The 16388-nt window shown below is 41.0% G+C and overlaps 1 protein-coding gene across 3 annotated transcripts in view; it reads left to right on the top strand.

Moving 5' to 3' along the window:
• The window catches only part of LOC117503790 (chemokine-like protein TAFA-5), a 269799-nt gene that overhangs the window by 77570 nt on the left and 175841 nt on the right, over positions 1 to 16388 (top strand). The window lies entirely within an intron of this gene.

Here is a 16388-nt window from a genome sequence, read left to right as displayed (position 1 = left end):
GCTTCTAATGGCGCTTTTTCTTCACCTTCCATCGCGCCTTTGCGCCTCTCTTGTGGATAAATGTGATCGGCCACAGCGTGTGCGTGCGTCATCACGGGTGACACCTGCAGCAGCATGACTGCCATGTGCCATAAGGGAGGTGGGGGTTTTGGATGGGGATTAATTGAGCTTCATCTGCTGTCATCTGAAGCCTTATTGATTGACTGACATGCGACAAATTACATCAAACCAAATGGCAGCCACATCAGCTCCTATTGCTGTTATTTTTTAAAATCTACATTATGTGCTGATAAATATAAGTCACACTGGTCCGCTGGGATGGCAGTGAGCACACTTACTGCTCAAACTCCTGATGAAAGTCAAACGGTGTAACCGCGGGAGTTCTGGAAGAGGCCGCAGCACAAAAACACCACTTAATATTCCCTCTCTGCGTGCAGCCGACACCCCGGGGCCAGCAGAATGTGTTTGGGACTTAGGAAACGGTCACAGGTTTCCTTTGTGCTGGGTTGTATTTTATTTTTTATTTTTTTAGAGAAATGGTGGCCTGGCATCCTCTCCCTGCCTCCGGCCCTGGGCAAACATTCAGGTCAAGCAGTGGCAAACACAGCGGTGAGGCCGATATGACTGCAGCACCAGCAGGAGCAGGAGGAGGAGGAGGAGGAGGATGGCCAGCAAAAGCAAAAAAAAAAAAAAAAGTTGTCCATCAGCCAAAACTGGGGCCACTCGGGTACTTGAGGATTTTGTACTGGCATGTGTCCCAAAGCTGTTCTTTTGAGTTTTAATTTACTGTGGCACGCTAACCTTTTCCTGCAGAGGTCAAAGCGAGGATTGTACAAAAACAAAAGTGCGGAAAAAGTGCTGTTCGAGGCTACGTTACTGCGAGGGCTTTAGATTCAGGCCATCAGCATTGTCGAGTTTGTTGACTGGCAATGCAATATTTTTGACCTTCGCTGCACGGTGCTTTGCATCATGTTGTGCTTTTTACACTGAAGCAGATTTTTCCACTGAAACTGCAACCCCCCACAGCAAGCTTTTAAGTTTGGGAGGGGATGATGGTGTTGGCCCTCTATGGCAAAAACGAGCATATCAAGACAACTGTACGGTAAAGGTGTGACTGACAGTAATAACTATAAATAAATGGTCTTAAAGGGGTCATATAGAACTTTTGATCAAGCTGACGTCGCTCACCAGATGTATTTAAAAGGATATTAAAGATTGAAGACAAAAATATCAAATCAAAACTTAAAAAACATTTTGGGGTTTCTGCGAAGTCAAGTTTTTGTGCCTGTCTCTTTAAATGGAAAGGAGCTGTTTACACATTTGGGTCTCTAAGAAGTGATATATATGTTTCTGTGCCTGTCTCTTTAAATGGAAAGGAGCTGTTTACACATTTGGGTCTCTAAGAAGTGATATATATGTTTCTGTGCCTGTCTCTTTAAATGGAAAGGAGCTGTTTACACATTTGGGTCTCTAAGAAGTGATACATATGTTTCTGTGCCTGTCTCTTTAAATGGAAAGGAGCTGTTTATACATTTGGGTCTCTAAGAAGTGATACATATGTTTCTGTGCCTGTCTCTTTAAATAGAAAGAAGCAGCTAACATTTTTGAGCCTTGAAATCCATTTCCTTCTCCCATTACCAACTTTTGATACCCAAATGTCTACGACTTCAGCAGAAAAAAAAAAAAAAAAAAAAAAAAAAAATGCGGTACCCAGTCGAGGCCTGAAGTCGGGTGTAATTGCGGGTAAAAGTCGTGTTGTAGAACTTTGTGAGATATTAAGAAAGTTTTGAACATGTTTAAAAAAATACGCCTTTGGGAAAAATTTTGTTACAAAAAAAAGTAAGAAAAAAGAATGAATCAGGTTTAATTAGTGCCGACTGGGGGTACTCTTGTGTAAAAGTAGGTGAAAGTGAACAACTTGGTACAATATGCAGTAATCAGGGCCTCTCTGTAGCCCAGTTTGACGCGATTAGATCATGGAATCATCATAAAATGGAGTAGATTTTTGTGATGGGGGTCATCTAAACCTAACCATAATCTAATCATAACGCCCCACATTGGGCCTGCAAAACAGCCCAGTTTCACGGCAGTTCGTGATTGATTAGATGATGATTCCGTCACGAAAATCTGCTATAATTCTCGAGGGTATCACAATAGAATAGATCAGATCACACACGTAATAAGATGAACTAGCATTTTGAGCACAAGCTGATGCAAGCGGAAACATAAAATCATATAAAGGGAATCTTATGTAATCAGGTTAATTAGATATAATGTAGTAGTAAAATAGACTCTTTAATTTAAACTTACCTGTGCAGAAGAGGCCACAAGAACATCAGGTAACTGAACGGATCACACGCAGTGAAACACTGGTCGGATTTTATGTTGTATGCTAACAGCATTTGAACTTTTAGCTGTCAGGCGCTTCACCCATTAGCTCCACTGAATATATGACTACAGGAGAAATACGCGGCTTTTAATGCCTACAATAAAGTAAACCCTTAGGATAACCACCGCGCAGTCCCCCAAAATACAATTTTCTAAACTTTCTTGCTGCTTCTTCTTTTGAGTTTACTGCAACCCAATATGGTGCATTACTGCCACCTACTGCGGCGTAGGTGTTCATGAACCAAGACTTTGTTCGAAAAGTGAAGCATTTTTCTTTCAAAAAATATGTTCTTAAACTGAGTTGTTCTAAAACCAAGGTTCCACTGTACTCTTGTCATTATTAACATGTTTGTAAACTAAAAAATTTGAACTTTGAATTGGCTCTTTTGTGACGCGAGTATGGCTGATGGTTTTCTGACCCATTTAGGTTGTATTTTGTAATATATGGTTGGAGTGATGAGCAGACTTATTGTTTTGGATATTTGTGGAGTGGTTGGCAATATTATAGAAAAGTTTGGGAAACACTACTTTAAATGGAAAGGAGCTGCTAAGACTATGGGGATTTGGGTATCGCGAGAAACACAAACTGCTTTATGCCACTACAACACATACACGCCCCCTATGTAGGCATGGACTAGCTAGTGGCTATAAGAACAAGCCAATGATGGCTTTATTTCTTACATGTTCATCGTCATGGCAGAGCCAGTGAAAAAACAAAGGACACCGCTGTCGGAGGAATCGAGGAAGAGAAAAAGAGTGGGTATCGATAATGGATGGATTGATTGCGCTATTCTATTCACTCAATTGTTTCAAAAATTCTGGAAAAGTATTCATTAAGAGGTTAGATGATTTTATATCCAAACATCACACACTAAATGAGCAGCAATATGGATTTAGGAAAAATCGTACCACTTCACTGGTGCTAATTGATTTTGTGGAACATATCACAAATGCAATTAAAAACAAACAATACACTGCAGGGTTTTTTTTTTTCAACTTACAGAAAGCTTTTGATACTATTGATCAGACCGTATTATTGGATAAACTATGGAAGTATGGCATCAGAGGATTAGAACATGATTGTATAGCCAACTACTTCAGAATTTCTAAATTCAGAATTTTTGAGGTGCACTTGTGGGGTGCCCCAGGATTCAGTCCTTGGGCCTTTGTTGTTTCTTTTAAATATTAATGACATATGCTTGGTTTCCAAGTCTGTGAGTTGTATTTTATTTGCTGATGACACAAATGTGTTTTGTAGTGGGGATCATTTCGGACAGGTTCTGGACACAATGGAGAGGGAACTACAGTTCTATAGTAAAGTTTAAGGAATGGTTTGATTCTAACAAATTGTCACTTCACTTTGGTAAAACAAAGTGCATCATATTTGCTAATAAACCCAGGAACGCATGTAGAAATATAGAATATGCGATGTTGAAATTGAACTCGTTAATGAAACTAAATTGTTTGGGGTCTTTATTGACAATAATTTAAGTTGGAAAACACATATAAATTATGTTAAATCTAAAATGTCAAAGATCATTGCTATTTTGTAAAAAGCGTAAGACTTCTCCCCCAACACTCTATATCATTACTTGTTCCATACATGACCTACTGTATTGAGGTTTGGGGAACCACCAAAACTAACACAAATCCCATATTTTTATTTCAAAATAAAGCTATAAAAATTATTAGTAAGAAACCTTATCGTGAGCCAACTAATTCTTTGTTTGTCCGTTTGCATATTTTGAAATTTTGGGACTTGATTGATTACATCATTATACAAATTATGTTTAAGGTGAAAAATAGACTTCTGCCACAACACATCCAGGACCCTTTAGAGTGAGGGACTCCAGTTACAATTTACGAGGAACATTATTATTTCAGAAACCAAAGATTCAAACATGTAAGTATTTGGAATAATTGCCCTGATAATATAAAATCACTCGGTAGTTTGGTTGGTTTTAAAAGGCTCTATAAAAATTATGTGATTACTTGCTATGGCATGTTAAATTAGGTTTATTGATTCTGTTGTGTTGTGATTGTGTTCTGATTCTGTTGTGCACTGCTGCTTACATGTTTGTGTTTTTTTGAAATTCAAATTCATGGATCAATGTTTTTTTGTAGTACTTATGATGGGTATATGTATAATTTCACATACATATGTATAATTTTTAATTTTGGTTAAAGGGGTAGGTGTTTAGAAGCTGTTGCTTCTGCCTACACCCTTTCGGGCCCATGGGTGCATTGTTGACTATTTTATTTCTCTCTTTCGTTGTAAGTTTTTTTTTGTTGTTCTGGACCTGTGTGTGCCGAATAAACTCATTCATTCATTCACTTTAATCCATAGTTGAACAAGATGCTATTGCCACTGGAACGCTCAGGAAGAAACAAATTGTCATCCCTCTGCCAGCCATTAGATAGCCAAACATGCCAGGCAGTGTATTCTTGCAAGTTGTACACCTCATTGTGTCAGCTGGCTTGCATAATGTGACACGGGATCTTGTGCACAGAGAAATGAGGATGCAGAGTGGGGCGGTCTGGGAATGGAAACATATTAAAACATTTTGCATACGCAACACGGATGAATTTAGCGCTATAAATTTCTCACACTGTCCACTTCAATAATTCAAGCAACGGACCAAATCTCATTTTGCTCTTCATGGGCCCAGATATTTGTCACATGGCAATAGAGAACCTGACAGGTTCACGGAATAATCCGCGGCGGGGGGATAAGCTGGTGAATGCTGGGTAATGATAAGGTAAAGTGATGAACGCTTTCGGTCCAAAATGAGATAACTGTATGATAGCCACATTTACAACATCGTTTGTAGGCTAGAATTAGGGCACACTGATGGTTACAATTAACTTATAAATGGCCTTGAATGCAGTTACATCTTTTTATAAAAATCTCATGACATTAGAGGCAGTCTGTATTTTCTTATTAAATATTATTGGTTATATGTGAAAATTTGATTTGGAGAAGCATTGGACATTAGAAATGTGCCTATTTTCACTTTCTGTGTTAATTCCATCACTGTTTGTAGGAGATTAGCTTCCAAAGTGTTGGAAATTTGAGATAGGAAATGTATAGAAAATGTATATGGGGTGAAGAGGAATTACTATGCCTACCCCCACAACCCCCACAATTAGGGAATAACCCTGTTGTAATAATAATAATAATAATAATAATAATAATACATTTATATTGCACTTTACATTCGATCATCTCAAAATGTTACAGGTTAAAAACATTAAAACATTAAATGCTAGAATTAAAAACATAAAACCGTAAAATAACAACCACATGAAACATGGCAAAAAGTTGAGGTAAAAATAAAGCAATTATTCAAGGTAAAAGTGATAGGATCAATTATAAAAGGTCTAAGAGAAGGCTCTAATAAATAAATAAACAGGTTTTCAGTCAAGGAATGTTTAGACTGTGGCATTCTCAGATGCTCAGGGAGAGCATTCCACAGCCTGGGAGCAGCCGAGCAGAAATCCTGGTCTCCTATGGTCCGAAGCTTGGTCCTGGGGGAATTTAGGATGTTAGCAGTTCAAGAGTGGAGGTTGCATGTGGCAGTTTGGGGGTTAAGGAGCTCCTTGAGGTAGTGGGGAGCATTACCATAGATGCAGTGAGAAGTGAGGAGGGAAAACTTGTACTCAGTCCTGAATGTGACAGGAAGCCAGTGGAGTGATTTAAGAATGGGGGTGATGTGATCATATTTACACACTCTCATCAGGATCCGAGAGGCACTATTTTGGATGTACTGGAGCTTCTGAAAGCTCTTGCTAGGGATCCCGATGAGGAGTACATTGCAGTAGTCCAATCTGGAGGAGACGAAGGCGTGGATGAGCCTTTCCGCATCTGCCAAATTAAGTATGGGTCGGAGTTTGGTGATGTTCCTGAGGTGGTAGATGTTCAGGCGGATGTTCATGCTGTTATACGGTCGATTCAACCATATAACAGCATCAACGTCCGCCCATCATCAGACACAACAGGGTTATTCCCATTCTAATCCAATTCCATCATTTACACGGTTTATTGTCCTGTAGGTAATTCGGTTGGTCGGCATACCGTTAAGCAGGGATCATCTCTCCAACAGCGGACAGGGGGCGGAGTAATCCATCTAATGTGAAAATCCATTGAACGTGAAATGGTAATTCTGTATCAGAATCCACATCAATACTTCTGTACGGTAGCTTAAATTCACCCATTTCGGCGGTGGCACGCGACTTTCTCTCACTCTGAGCTAACAGCGCTAACAGCTATCAGCACGCACAGCCGGTGTTATGAAGAATTGTGCGTCTTGAACGTTCCTCGTTCCGACAATACTGCACCAGGAACTACATTCGACAGTAATCACACTCGTCAGAACACCGGTCAGGGTGCGGAGTAATACATCTTTTAGCACCGTTGTTGCAAAAAATACACATATATAAGATATTGTATGGTCTGCATTCTCACATGATTAACCAATCAAATTCGTGGAAAAAATGTAGTTGGATTAGAATTATGTACACAGAACACACGAAAAATGAATAAAGAAATAAAACCCCAAACCCTGTCATCATCTTTCAAAAGCAGTAAAACACAGTATATCTCGGTATATTAAACCATCATTTACGGACTAAAAGCTGCTGCTTTTTCACACGCTTTGAACCCTGCAGCTTAAACAACTGAAATACGTCCATTAATAGAGTAAAAAACCTGTAGTAAATATAAATTCTTACCTGTTAGTTTGAGTGGGATTCATTCAATTCTATACAAAATATTGCACATAAAGCATCCTGATTATCCAAAATGGTGTGTAAACAGTGAAGAAAAGTCCCTCTGTAACACAGCTGCGCTGAGATCTCCTTTCTCCCGTTTTGTTTGTGCAGATGGTAACAGCGTAACGTCCACAGTGAACCTGAACTACACTACCCACAATGCTGCCTGTGTCAACCGGACAATCACGTCTTGCGCTTAATGATGATGTCATCAGCAATCGACAGCCAGTCTGCCATAAACCACTGATCTACACACGACAGGGATTAAAATGTTTGATTTTAGGGTTTACAAATGTTTTTGACCGTTAAACTTTGCTCACTTTACCAGCAAAAAAATGTTAGCAGACTGAAAGTTATCAGAACCAAATTTATCGGAAGATAATTGGTCTGATGATGGTTTTAAAACTTATCTGAAAAGCTAATCCGCTAACAAAAACATTAGCTTTGATAGTTAGACATGAGGATGGACCAATTATCCTCTGCCTTGGTGGTTGCCACCCAGGAGCCTGGGCAGTTCCATGATTTGGTGGAGGCAGCAATACTTGGCATAAGCTCATGACCAGACACTCAATACTCTATGAAATATACACAGTGGGCTACAAATGAGCCACTTATATTTTATATCTTATATTTTGGTTGTAAAATGTGTGAAAGAATAGAAAGTTCTTTAAAAACATGTTTAAAATGTTTACAAAGGCTGTAAAATGTGTAAATGCATAGACAGTTCCTTAAAAATGCACAAATACTTTTAAAATGTGAAACACACGAAGATGTTGAAATTGTGTGTATGTGTATCTGTGTGTCATGGGGGGGGGCAGCTATTCATTTGTTCTATGGGAGGGCGTCACTCTCCCACACTTTGAAAATCCCTGTTCTATACCATTGGATTAGCACTTATAGTCCATTTTACTGGGACTCGGCTCTTCACCTGTCATTTATCTTTTGAACCACTGGTCATTGTGATTACTGGACTCAATACATATGTATAATGCTGAAAAAGGTATGTGCATGTTTGGTAATTACTTGTGCTGTTGTTGCATTTCTTTGTCTTGTTTTTGTTAGCATGACCAAAGCAGATGGTCACCCCACTTAGTCTGGTCTGCTCGAGGTTTCTTCCTACATTCACAAAAATGCACAGGTTTTTGCTTACTATTGTCTCCAATGCGCTTCCTCAGGGGGGTGACGTTGGATCAAATCGTACCTTTGTGAAGCACCTTCAGGTGGCTTACGAGGTCTGTTAGAAAAGTATCCGACCTTATTATTGTTTTTCAAAAACCATATGGATTTGAATCATGTGTGACGGCGATCTGCGCTTCGAGGCGGCAGCGTCTCGCCGTTTTAAGTTGAAAACTTCCACATTTCAGGCTCTGTGGACCCAGTAAGTCGTCAGAGAACAGAGAACTTGCAGAAGAAGTCGGCATGAGGAGTTTATTCGGACATTCCATTGTTAACGGACATTTTGTAATGAAAGAACGTGCGGGCAGAGTCGCATGTCGGGCCGGACCCGACCGCGGGGGGTCGCGACAGGAAAAACACCTCAGTTGGAAACCTTAACGGGCAAGTTGGAACATGCCCAAGCTGTTAAACAATTTCTCAGTTACTCACTTGTTGAAAGCCATCAAAAGCCGCCTGAATTTTACAAATGGTTTTCAACACGGAGGTGTTTTTCCTGTTGTGGCACACACAGATTCGCAGAGTCGTCACGGAAACGACTCGGCGAATTTGCGCGCACGTCTTTCATTAAAAAATGTCCTTAAACAGTGGAATGTCCGCATAAAGTCCTCATGCCGGCCTCTTCTGAATCTTCTCTGTTCTCTCACGATGTCCTGGGTGAATTAAGCCTTAAATTAGGATGTTTTCAGGTCAAAACAGGCCGACGACGGCGCCTAGAGGCGCTGCACGACGTCCCGCTCCGTGGGAAGTCCTTACAGCGACAGAAACACCCCCTAATCTCTCATCAGCCGTTAAACTTTTCACCGAAAACCAGCTTAATTTCTTGAATAGTGTCCACTCGGATATTCCTCACAGGTCCAGAAAAAATTTTGATAAAGCAACGTGCGCTGTCTCGAGCAGCGTGTGAAACAAAGGAATTCAGCCGAGAGGGCGGGACCACATCTCACTCAAGGCCTGCCCACAGGGAAATGACATCACCGACACGCGTGAAAAAACTCATGCATGCGCACGAGGGTTCAAGCATGATTGGTGTAATCGCACGTCATTCAAATCCATATAGTTTAAAAAAAAATAAATGTGTCAGTTTCTTATCTAGTAGACCTCGTATGTTGTGATTTGGCACTATATGAATGACTGGAGCTTTTGAAACAGAATGTGGAATGTTTTGGATGACCTTGGTGTGAGATCTTTGGGTACCGCTGGAATGAGAAAATGTGTCAAAATGAATGGTTACTGATGATGCCTAGCACTCGCATTGTAAGGGAACGTCATCTTGCCCAAGTGCTGTGTTACTTTGAGTATGATCAATGCACTGGAACTTCAGCTGAGGACTCAAACAACTGAAAAAGGCCAAGGGGAGAACCACATATCAACTGGCTGTGACAGATAGATGGTTACATTCAGGAAGTACCTGGCTGGTTGGCATCCAGCATTCATGGCAGTTCCGTAGCGTGGTGTATTCAGCGATGGGTGGTGTTGACACATGTTCCCATACCAATGACAATGTCTGAATATTCTTAAGAATTAATAGTTCAACGCTCTTTAAAAGGGTGCACTTGCATTATCTGCAACATAAAATAGTCATAAAATGACCTGTTTATTGCAACTGGAAACAAGGGATCACTTCACTTCTTTTGGCTGCCCCCTTTTTTGCTTGGGATCGCCAAAGCAGGTCCGATATGGATCTGCATGTTCATTTGGCGCGTTTCACACCTGGTGCCTTCTTTGATATATTTCCAGATGTACACGGAGAATGGAGCACAGATGGCCTTGAACCTTCTGTTCCGTACCTCAAACCTTCTGGTTGGCAGACGTGTACTAAAACGCCATCATACACAGCTACAATTCCACAATGTCTGCAAAAAAAAAACAAAAAACTGGGAGGACATAGTAAGAACCTGTACAACATGTTAGGAATGCAGTAGAATCTGTTAAGGGTGTGGTGAATACTTCATGGACAAGGAGGGGATGGCCAAATTTTGGACATGTTCAAAAAATATGCAGCGAGGATGTGGTTGGGTCAAGATGCAATAAGAATTAATAACACTGTAGTAATAACTTCACTGATGTATTGAATTGTTGTTGGGACAATTTTGACATAGTTCAAGTGTAGCATGGACAGGTCCCTCTCAGCAGCAGTTTGTGGACCATTTTCTGAATGACATGTGCTGGTTGCTTTCCATGGTGCTGAAAAAAACAATCTCGTCCCCCTCCTTGTATAAATCGAGGATTGCTTCAAAGAATGCATACACACACACTCTCTCTCTCTCACACACACATAGACTGACAGAGCATATTTGAGTGTGTGTTTAATAGAGATGGACACGCCCTGTTTTTTATTAACTGACTATAGCTTATTGTCGTCCATATGTGTGGACACAAGAAAACTTGCAGAACAAATGAAAAGCACAGCGTGTGGTACATTAATAATAAGGACAGGACAAATGCATTGAGAATATGGTACTTATGTGTGCAATGTGATTGTTCGTAGTGAGAACATTCTGAGAACGAATTGTGCATGTCACAAAATGTGTGGGATTGTGTTAGATGCTGTGACATCATGGCATGACATAATCAGGACCTGCTCCAATTTGACATGTTCTCCGTTGTGTTCATCAAAATTTTCAGGACGCAGTGCAGTCTTCATAGTATGGTCTTCATCTGAATGTGACCACTTGCGCCACCACGCTGCCTGCGACAGTTGTACGAATAGACCCCTTACATATAGAAGCTTGCATAGGAAGACGTCACAATTTAATTATAAGTAGGTATCAAACTAGCTCATACTTCTTGATACGTGGTACTGTGAAGAGGATGACTTGCAGCTCGGTCTTTGGACATTTAATGTGCTGACTAAACTCCGTTTTAGCTCTGTCCATTTTGTAAGTAGGACTGCAGTTTCATATATCAAAGAGAGGTAAATTGGTGAAATGCCTTTGTGGCAGTGGCAAGTTGAATTGGATTACTGTCGTATATGTTTTTATCCATTCGTAAAGTCTGAACCGCCCTACTGCATCTTGGTACTTTGTGCTTTTGTAAAAGAGGCCACCAGTCACCCTGAGGACAGTTATTGATTCTCTGGTAAAAACCACAGGCTGAGTCATAATGGCCAGACTGACAGAGGTATTTGTATTCATATACCGTACTTGACATCAGGTAACCAAAACCCTGTTTTCATTTGCCACAGATGGATGCTTTGGGGGATTATTTTGGAGGGAGTTAGCAATGCTTCTTGTCATGCAAATGTGTGATCTGTGGAAAAAAAGTGAAACTCTGTCTCTGCCCAATCCTCGTCTTGTCGTTTTGTTGTAGGTCCTGCAACCACCAAAACAAGTTGTGCAAATGACTTACTGCAACCAGCTCACTACAAGGTGAGGCTGTTAGCACTGCTTTTACTTCACGAGGTCCTTGAGGAACAATGTCTAATCAGGTCACCTTTTAAAAGGTCCTTAAAATGCCATTAGTCCACTTTGCGTTCGCCAACGCTTCGAATGTGGGAACGCTGGAAGACAACAACCCCTTTGCTTGCCAGTTGCAAAAATTCATCATGCTTTTCTGCAGGAAAGGGACAACACTCTGGAACTGTAAATTTATGGGCTGATTAGCTTTATGCACCAGAGGTGTCAAGCAGTGGCTGGTTACGCAACGCGCCGAGGGCTTGGCATGACTGCCGGCGATTCGCTGTTAATGATGTGTCGTGTCGTTTTACGGTTTACTGTTTTAATTTTGCAAAAAGAATACAAAAATTCAGTCCCAGTTCTGCCCTTTAGTGTGCCATCTGTGAATGTTGTGTTTCATTTTTCTGTCGGTTCGTGCTGAAAGGAGCTGAATGCTCTGCGCTTCGGGCGCGGGCATTAACAAGCGTAGCTGTTTGCAAACCGTCAACCTGCTGGCAAAAACAGGACGGCGTTCACGGCGCTGTCATCTCTCGACTCGAGTGTGACTTTGAGACACAGTAGTATCTGCGTTATTCAGCATTTTTTTGTTTGCTTGTTTTTGAAGGATGATTTGTGTGGAAGAAAGATGCGATATCTGAGAATTTAGCCTTGAAGCACCGTTTTAGGCTCGGGTGGCGCGAGTGCAGTGTACACGCTGCAGTCACTGAGCGTTTCTTGCCAATGTCAAATCGCTCATTTCATTTGCATACGTAGATAAGCACAGCATCCTCCCACATGCAATCTGCAGTAAACTGAATTAAATTGAGCACAATTTAGCTTTAATGGTCAGTATCAACTGTGATCCATATGGGTACTCCATGTTAATCAATTGCTTAACGGATTCATTTCTGCAAGGGTTTGTTAATTAATTAACTTTGATGAATCACTCAACATTATCGTAATGTAAAAAAAAAAAAGCCCTTCGTCCTTTGTCTGGGAACTTCTTGTCCATGTGTGTGTGTGTAATTTGTCATTTTATTATTCATGGCACCATTTATCACCGTTCCTATTGATCTGGCTTGGTCTCGGACAGTGAAAAGTGTGCACTCTTGAACCCGGTTTTCCTAAAGTCATATTGATTGCATTTTGGCAGTGCTGCAGGACAATAAAAAGGCAGCAATTGAACTCCAGTGACAAGCTGGCTGTGAGGTTCCTCTCTCAGTTACAGCAGACACTCGCTGGCTTTCTTGAAAATGGTTATGAAAGACAGGCATCGACCTAAAAACACTTCATTTCATCCCTTCAAGCCTTAAAACTCCCACAGGCCCTGCCAAACCAAGCTTGATGACATAAGGTCAAATAAAATCAGAAAAGGTGGCAGCAACAAGGCTATGTGATGTTGCATATATTGGTATATCTACCATTTTTATTTATTTTTTTAAAAGGTGAACTTAAAGGCCAGAGAATTCCAATCTTCACAAAATAAGATGAACAATTTAGTAAAAACAGACAACAGTAAGGGACTGTGATATTGCATAGGCATGAGCAACCCAAACCCTAGTACAAAAGTTTGAACGAATTTGCAAAATAAAAAGTAAAAGTAAAAGCAAAAGCACGGACGTAACATTGTGTAGACTGGTTTCTCCTCTGTTGTTGGATATGAAATTCATAATGGGGTTTTTCCACAGAGTGCTGTTCCTTCCCGTTTAATCCCAAATAGCAAATCAGGGTGTGTTTTGAAGCATCATAGTACCTTCTTGATTGAGCTTTGTCAATTGTGAACAAACTTGGTATACGTAGTAGTTACGGCCATCATCGGCACCAGATATGAAATCGGGACCAAATTTTTGATTTGTTTAAAAATTTCACCCTGATTCTCAAAATTGTTGATAGCATGTAGTAACTTTGGGGTATTTGTAGTCTTACTGGCTTCAGTCATCTTCAAACTTCTTTAAATGGGCTATTCAATTCAAAAAACTTGAAACTTGAACCTTGTTTGATCATGCTCGACCGGGGTAAAAATTTGAAGCTGGAACAGCATTTGTTGCAGTTTTTGTTCAAAGTTGAACAGCTCGATCATGTCTGGCCGAAGGTGCAGCTACGTCCTTTCATTTTTGGACAGGTTCCCAGGTGTGCGCTTTATAAGCCAACCTGTTAGGAGGCAAGGATTAAGCAGTTTCATCCTATTTTTGCACTTTGTTGGATCGTGGACAGTCATACTAGAATGGCGCCCTATGAACTAGGTCTCTAACCTTTCAGTTAACGCACAAAGTCCCTTCCCACTGTCGCCAAGTGCTTGCTCATAGAGGGTCGTTTTGACCGTTGGGGTTTTTCTGTAGTTATTGTATGGCTTTTGCCTTGCAATATAAAGTGCCTTGGGGCAACTGTTGTTGTGATTTGGCGCTATATAAATAAAATTGTTTTGATTTGATTTGAAAGTCATTCCAGCAGGCCCCAAAGATCAGACAAACTACCAAAGATGTCCTTAAGCCGTTGGTTCTCATCCAACTCTCACCGTATAGTAAGACAGGAAGTGCCAGGTCCCTGAAAAAGTTGGACCCCCATTCTCCTGCAAAGGTATTGGCATTGCTGATGTTCATAAACATGGACATCAGTAAGGCAGTGGGTAGTTATGGAGATTGGCTTCTGCACCCTTTTTTTTGCAAAATCAGTGAAGACCTGAGCAAGCCAAGCTTCATAGTGAAGGATGGAACAATTTTGAAAAAGCACACCTCAGCAGAGACACATGACATTGTGTAGATTGAGTAGACCCCATCAAGGGTTTGAGTGTTTAATAACTGCTGCTGTATCCTTAATTAAAGCTTCCTGCCTGGGAATATGTTATGGTCACTCTGATCTGCTTGGGCTCAGCGCTATAAATTAGACGTGAGCTCAGCGGTGCAGGGTTGGAGGAGGAACATGATTTGGCAACAAAAAAAAATGCAGGTATTGAAGAATCAAACAAGAAGAAGGTGGGGCTGTAAGTCTGAACAGTTACGAGACTAGCGGGACTATTTGTCTGTCGGCTTCTCAGATGATGGGAGTGAGATCCTCTCAGATCAGCGTTTTCTTTCAAGAAAGGGTGGATTTCCCTGGGGTTATTCTTGCAACACTGGCAACATGTCCATCATGACTGTCTTTAAAAGAGAAGATTGTACCGCCCCTCTAGATAATGGAGATGATCCAACCTTAGCTGGGTGCATTTATCAAGATATACAAGGTCAAATAGTGCTGATTTAAGGCACCGAGTGGGCCCCCTGGTCCATTTTATTCATAAGCCAAACCTCCTGAGTATTGATTCTGTGGCCACCAGGGTGCTTGAGCGCAGTACATCCACTTATTCTTGTGGAAATGACAGGTGAGAAGTGTGCTTACCCTTCTGCGGTTTCAATTTGTGCTTTCCTTGCCATGTCAAAGGTAGAAGCGATGTCATTCCTCTCCCGGAACAATCTGCTGTGTCTCTGTTCATCTGGCTGATCAATAGCTGCTTAAGAAGTTTGATTTCTCCGCGTGTGAGATCACAGTCATTTGAATGGATTTAGAAATGAGGTTTTTCTGTCTTTATGAAAGCTTGGCCCTCGAGGCCGTCGCGATACAAATGTGGTGGCAGTGATAACAGGCTCGGTCATGCTTTATGGATCCTGTGTGTTCAGTGTTTTGCTTCTGTCTGACAGAAATGTAGGTTTAATTCGGCATTAGCTTGGCGATAGTGCATTAGTTTTTTGTGTCAAAGGGGCAGAATATTACCGATGCTATGCTGCACCACCAAAAGAAATTGCATGTTACTCTTTAGAAAACTAATGGAGGCTTTATCGATTTGAACAAGGCCAGCCACTTGCTTTGTCTCGGCTGTCAGATTGTGTCTAAAGCAATTTCATAAAGATCATTATTTTCTTTCTTGGGATGTCTTCCAGCTAAACAAGATCCTCCTTCGTTCGTCGCTGCCTTTTGTAGCGCTTACGGGGGCGGCTCTTATGGTCCAATTGAAAATGAATTAGAATAGATGGCGCATAATGAAAATCACTAAGAAACATTGGCACATCACATCTCCTTAGCTTGTTGCACCCTTGAATAGATTGCTTGTGGGCTTCCCATTCCAATTCGTGTGCTAACGTCGTAAGAGAAAATGGGTTTAACGCACTGTAAAGGAGGAGCCATGGCATTATGGGTCATAACAAGCCGTGTCACTCATTTATCTTCTAATGCCATTAAATATTGAAGAGGTTAAGCTGCTGACATGGATGTTAGTCATGCAACAAAGTAGGATAACTGAGCATGTTAGCGGTACTTATGGTGAACATCAAATCATTGACATAATTGATTTAACTGGCAAGAATTATGGTGTTAAATTGTAATTCAACAGGTTGTTTCAGGAAAATTATTCAAATGATTCCATGTTTTATCTTAATTAACCACTGGAACCTCGTGTTTTTTTTTAACCAATGTATCCATGGTATAGTTGACAGTTCTGGCGCTGGGTTGCCCTTCTATACCGTGGATGTTTGGTCTTCAAAGCAACACACCGAAGCCCAAAGTGAGCAGGCCAGTACTTTGTAGGGCAGTGCCACCATTATCGTATAGGAATGGGCAAGTTTCAGGGTAGTTTGAACATCCCACGGTTCCAAACACTCTAAGATGGTCCACCTGATGCCTCAGATCCAAAGTCAAACCTGTGGTTTG

Source organism: Thalassophryne amazonica, chromosome 22, assembly GCF_902500255.1.
Source record: "Thalassophryne amazonica chromosome 22, fThaAma1.1, whole genome shotgun sequence".
In the NCBI taxonomy this organism is placed as follows: Eukaryota; Metazoa; Chordata; class Actinopteri; order Batrachoidiformes; family Batrachoididae; genus Thalassophryne; species Thalassophryne amazonica.
Note: the sequence above shows the minus strand (reverse complement) of the source record. Positions and strands in the feature narration are given on the sequence as shown.